Source organism: Nipponia nippon, unplaced genomic scaffold (genome assembly GCF_047370975.1).
Source record: "Nipponia nippon isolate SJK-2023a ecotype South Korea unplaced genomic scaffold, ASM4737097v1 scaffold_88, whole genome shotgun sequence".
NCBI classification, from domain to species: Eukaryota; Metazoa; Chordata; class Aves; order Pelecaniformes; family Threskiornithidae; genus Nipponia; species Nipponia nippon.
In genome coordinates this window covers 162,298-168,363 of record NW_028262411.1, presented here as the reverse complement: position 1 = coordinate 168,363, position 6,066 = coordinate 162,298, and the positions used below count along the sequence as shown (strand labels likewise).

General features: G+C 53.2%; 1 pseudogene; it reads left to right on the top strand.

The window, feature by feature from the left end:
• The first annotated feature begins 220 nt into the window (after positions 1-220).
• On the top strand, positions 221-2,465 carry LOC148050374 (olfactory receptor 14A16-like; annotated as a pseudogene).
• The last annotated feature ends 3,601 nt before the right edge of the window (positions 2,466-6,066 follow it).

Below are 6,066 nucleotides of genomic sequence, written 5' to 3'. Positions count from 1 at the left end.
TATTTTGGGTTGGGGGATAGTGGAAAAGGGACAAATGGAAAAGGATCTATTGACGTTAAAGAAGTCAGGGAGACTCCTGACTGAGTGATCAGTAACTCCTGATAGGAGCCTCCTAATGTGCCCTTCAGCCACTGCTCTGCCTATCCACAGCACCAGCATCACCTCTGCTGGACCCATCAGGGTTCTTCTGACCTGCCCTTTTCCACCTGGAAACAGGCACATGCACCCAGCCACTGCCCTGCAAACAGGCAGGTTTCTGGAGGGCCAAGGTGAGTGCACAGAGGTTGGGATGGGGTCTGTGAGCACTGAGAGGGAACCAACATGGGACAGGGAAACATCTCCCAGCAGGAAAATCTCCAGGCAGCAGGGAGATGATCTGAGGAATGAGAGGAAAGTAAACCCAGAAATGTTGTGGGAGGGAGAATTCAGAAACCTCTATGTGATCCCCTCCAATGCAGACCCCTCCCTCTGAGCAAGCCCCCTTGCCTCCTCTCCCACCCACCAAAGCCTCTGCCCTCAGGGCTGGGGGCTCCAAGGCGTGAACCACCTCCTCTGCAGCCAGAGCTCCAGCAGAGCCGTGGTGCAGCTCTGCAGCCACGGGCCCAGTTCCCTCTGCAGAGCACAGGGGCTGAGAGCAGCTGCCCGGCAATGGTGGTGTCTGGGAGGTGGCGTGCACAGCTGGGGAAGGGGAACGCTGTCTGAGTGCCCCAATGCCTCTGCCCTGGCCTCTCTCAGCCACACCCCTCACTGTGTTTTGCCTTGTTTCTCCACTGGTCTGTGTTATTGTTATTTCCTTCTTGCTGCCAGGCTCTCTGGGGATGGGAATTTCAGCTGTGGAGTCGCACACTGATCTTGTGGGTCCTTTCATGCAGCTGTGTGCATGGGAACAAGCGTCCCAGCTTTCCTGTAACCTGTGGGGCTGTGGGCAATGCAGTCTGTGAGGCTGGAGCATAAGCTGGTTTTAATCCCAACAGACCAGCTCCCTCCTTCTACACTAAGCCCCAGGCAATCCTTTTGCTTCACAGGACTCCCTTTGTTCTCCCTGAGTGCAGCAGAAATGCTGAGGGTTTCTGACATCCAAGAAAACTCCACAGGTGAAATGGGGGAGTATTAAAAAACCCAAACCTCTCAAGTTGCCTTCATCAATCCCTGTTCCTTAGCACTGGGAGTGCAGGTGCTGGCAAGCCCTTCTAAGTTAGGAGCAGTTTCATCTGTCAAAGTCGAACAGTAGGACTGACCCCTTGTCCCACCGTTCCCATGATCTCACTGCTGCAGAGCAGGGCTGACTCCTTGGCAGGCAGCGGGCAGAGGCCCTGCTCCTCACAGATTGCTCGGCCAGCACAAGCCAGAGTTGCAGCCACAGAGCTGAAGGAAGGTCTGGAAAAAGAATTGGGTGGGTGGGGGATGAGGCAGACTGTTATCAGAGTGAGAATTTAAAAGAAAGCTTTGATTTTTCTCAGCAAAGTTTCCCTTAACCCTTCATTGACTCTTCCTCTAAGAACAGGACCCCACGGGCAGAGGAAGCAACCATCCAACAGCGGCACCATCACCCAGTTCCTTCTCTGGTCATTCGCAGAAACACAGGAGCTGCAGCTCTTGCACTTCTGGCTCTTCCTGGGCATCTACCTGGCTGCCCTCCTGGGCAATGGCCTCATCATCACTGCCATCGCCTGCGACCACCACCTCCACACCCCCATGTACTTCTTCCTCCTCAACCTCTCCCTCCTCGACCTGGGCTCAGTCTCCACCACTGTCCCCAAATCCATGGCCAATTCCCTCTGGGACACCAGGGCCATCTCCTACATGGGATGTGCTTTCCAAATCTTTGTGTTTGTCTTTTTGATGTCAGCAGAGTTTTATCTCCTCACCGTCATGGCCTACGACCGCTATGTTGCCATCTGCAAACCCCTGCACTACGGGATCCCTCCTGGGCAGCAGAGCTTGTGTCCACATGGCAGCAGCTGCCTGGGGCACTGGGTTTCTCCATGCTGTGCTACACACTGCCAATACATTTTCACTCCCCCTCTGCCACGGCAATGCTGTGGACCAGTTCTTCTGTGAAATCCCCCACATCCTCAAGCTCTCCTGCTCACACTCCTACCTCAGGGAATTTGGGCTTATTGTGGTTAGTCTTTCTTAGTAGCATTTGGTTGTTTTGTTCTCATTGTGGTGTCCTATGTGCAGATCTTGAGGGCCGTGCTGAGGATCCCCTCACAGCAGGGACGCCACAAAGCCTTTTCCACGTGTTTTCCTCACCTGGCCGTGGTTTCCCTGTTTATCAGCACTGGCATGTTTGCCTACTTGAAGCCCCCTCCATCTCCTCCCCTTCCCTGGACCTGGTGTTAGCAGTTCTGTACTCGGTGGTGCCTCCAGCAGTGAACCCCCTCATCTACAGCATGAGGAACCAGGAGCTCAAAGAGGCACTGAAGAAGCTCATTCAATCAGCAGTCTTTCAGCAGCAGTAAGCTGCCCATGTCTCTTCACAAGTGATTTCCAATGTATCTGGGGAATCTCCTGTGCTTTGGGCATTTAATCTGTGATAACTGTGTTTCTCCAGGAATGTCTACATGCAGTCCGCTTCTCCAGAGGCATGAACCCAGTCTGTCTGACCCAAAGGTCTTTGCACATGTGTCTTGCCTGGTGGCACAGCTGGCCTCCCATGTCACATCTCTGTAATAAAAGGAGATTTCCTCAGTGCCGGTGTCTGGAGGTTGGGCTCTTCTTCCAAAGCTGAGGTCAGGAACAGGCTGAAGATGTTTCCTCCCACAAGGCCGTGCTGCTGTGCTGGTGTTCTCCATGGGCTGAGGGGAGGAGGGCATGGGGCAATGTGTTTGGGAATGGGACTGGTCTTGGTGGTCAGCGAGCTGGGCAGGAGGCAGCCGTGTGCCCTGGCAGCAAGGCAGGCCACCAGCATCCTGGGCTGTACAACCAGGAGCATGGCCAGGAGATGGAGGGAAGGGATTCTCTGGAATATTCCATCCAGACTTCAGATACCTAATTCTGGGACGATATTGGCAAGCTGTAGTGGGTTTATCAAAGGCCCCTCAGGACAGCCAGGGACTGGAGCACTTTGCCGGTGAGGAGACGCTGAGGGAGCTGGGCTTGTCCAGCCTTGAGAAGGGAAGACTGAGGGGGACCTCAGCCCAGCCTGCCAGTGCCTACGAGGAGGTCATGGAGAATACAGAGCCAGGCTCTTAGTGATGGTGCATATTGGGAGGAAAATACCACTGGGCATTCGGCCTGGAGATAAGGAAAATATTTTTCACCATGAGACTGAGCTCCTCACTCCTGGGCTCTTCTTCCCAAGTGAAACCCCTCCAAGATGAAGTCCCAAGTGTGGATCTGAGGCTAATTTGGCCCGAGATACCCTCCTGACAGTGAGGGACAGATAAATCCCAGCAAGATTCAATTACTTGGACCTCCAGTGCTGTCCAAAAAGGCCTTGCACAGGCATGGAAGAGGCTGAGGATCTCATTGCCTCGTTTCCCTACCCCTTGCCTGGTAAGGTCTGCCCCCAAGTCTCCCTGGTCCTTGAGTCCCCCAGCAGCCTCTGGGGTAGCAAAGCTTCAGCCATGTGAGAGCAAGCTGCAGCTGGGGAGCACTAGTGCCAGCTGGACACAGGCAAGTGCCTGGGAGCAGAGGGGATGCACCCAAGGGGGCTGAGGGAAATAGCTGCTGCCATTGCAAGGCTGCTGCCCTTTGGCTTTGAAATGTCATGGCAGCTGGGGGGAACATAAGGATCCTTGTTAGAAAGTCCAACTGATGGCCAGTTTCTAGAGGCGTCCCTCCCGGAGAAGTGCTGGGGCCAATGCTGTCTGACATCTTTAGTGGTGGCCTGGACAATGGGACAGAGTTCACCCTCGACATGTTTGTGGACGACACATAACTGGGGGGAGCCCTCCATTGAGTCGGGGGCAGGGAGGGGAACTGGATGGTGCCCAGAAATATCTCCCACATTGAATTACTCAATCAATCTTTACCTGGAGTTCTCTGTAAAGACAAACTAGTTAGAGGAAGGAGAAAGGGCAGAGAGGCTGAAGAAGAGATGGGAAATAAGTCACTATAGATAGAGTAGTTTTTCAGAAGAAAATTTCTCCACTGAGAGCACTGGTAGGAAATGTATTTTGATGACCAGCTGCATATAAATATGTTGGCAGAGTGGAAGTAATGCACTGTGCTCATGTGGTCCTCCCAAATACAAAAATAAAAAGAGGAAAACAGTATTAGCACTCAGCCAAAATACCTGACATTCTGCAAATGAAGATTGTTTTGAGTTGTTGCCTAGAATAAGTTTTAAGTAGGTTTCAACTCAAGACTAAGACTTACATTCAGGTCTGGATTCATTTGCCCACATGCAGAGGCTGTTGCTGTCTGAGCTGCCCTGGAGTTACAGATGTACCCATGAAGTGCTTGGAAATGTGACCCAGGGCTCCCTTCTGGAGCATTAGTTGGTCACCTGGAAACCTCCAGGCATCTTGGTTGAGACATCTTCTGTCTCTCCATTTACTGCAAAGGGAAGCCTAGACAACTTGATGAGAGGTAGACAGCTGCGTTGAGGTGTTTGGCGCTGGATAAAGACAATCTTGCCCCTTTCTGCACCTAAAATAGAGTGACAATTCATGCACCGCTGAGGGAATGTGAAGGGAGTGTGTCTTGCTGATTTAGGGACTCCTTCCAGAAGTGCTGGTAACACAAAGATGTTGGCCATGCAGAAACAGAGCGTTTCCCTGAAGACGGTCACCCTTCTTCTCTGGAACGGTTGAGAGAGCTCAGCCCCTCAGAGTGTGACCGGCTGTGTGAAAGGGCGAGCAGTGGCAAGGGCAGTCCTGGGCAGGGAGTGTTTTAGGGCACTGAACTCCATGTGAGACACAACCATACTGTTTTTAATGTTATAGGCCTGATTACGACAGAACATTTCAGAAAATGTCAAAAAATAAAAAGAAGCAACGAAGAAATTAAGGAAACAATTTAAAGGGAAGGAAATGTTCTACTTCTGTGGTGGGGTTGACGCTGGTTGGATGCCAGGTGCCCACCAAGCCACTCTATCACTCCCCCTCCTCAGCTGGACAGGGGGAGAAAAATATGACAAAAGGCTTGTGGGTCGAGATAAGGACAGGGAGATCAGCATCAATTCCTGTCATGGGCAAAACAGACTCAACTCGAGGAAATTAATTTCATTTATTGCCAATCAAAAGTCAGAGTAAGATAATGAGACATAAGAACAATCTTGAAACACCTTCCCCCCACTCCTTCCTTCTTCCTGGGCTCAGTTTCCCTCCCAATTTTCTCTACCTCCTCCCCAATGAGTGGTGCAGGGGGACAGGGAATGGGGGTTGTGGTCAGTTCATCAAACATTGTCTCTGCTGCTCCTTCGTCCTCAGGGGGAGGACTCCTCACACTCTTCCCCTGCTCCAGCGTGGGGTCCCTCCCATGGGAGACAGGTTTCCACGAACTGGTCACACAGCTCAGCTAACATTGGTGGTGTCCTGTCCTGGGCACTTTGCAGACCAGACCAGACCTTTCCTGGCTCTTCCCAACTCCCCTGCCCTCTCCCCAGCCCAGCCCATTCCTGTAGAGCAGCCCAGCCTGGGCTGGCCCCACGGCAGTGCCCACGGCAGCCTGCAGCCCACAGCCCCAGCCCCTCTGAAGGGAGCAGAGAAGGGTCAGCCTCCCCATCAGCCCCAGGGCTGGAGGCTCACCCTGGCATGAGGAAAGGGAGGTTAGGGAAACTGCAGGAAGCATGGTCTCTGGTCCAGGAGATGCCACAGACTGACCATGCCCCATCATTGCCAGGCCCCCTCCCCACGCCAGCACAAGAGTCCTGGTCAGGGGACAGAGCAGCCTGCCCCAAGTGGATGCCTGGAGAAAGAGGTTTCTCTTTCTCATGGATTCCTCCCTGCAGGCACAGAAATGCTCCCTTGCTCTTTTCCCTGGCCACTCCTTTCCCCTGGCCAGCTTGTCTTGGTTCCCACCCCGTGCTCTCCACAGACCCTCAGCTGGCAGTGCTGCTCTGAGGAGATCAGGTCCTGCTGGTGTCCACAGCCATGGCTCCAGGGAAGCAGCAGC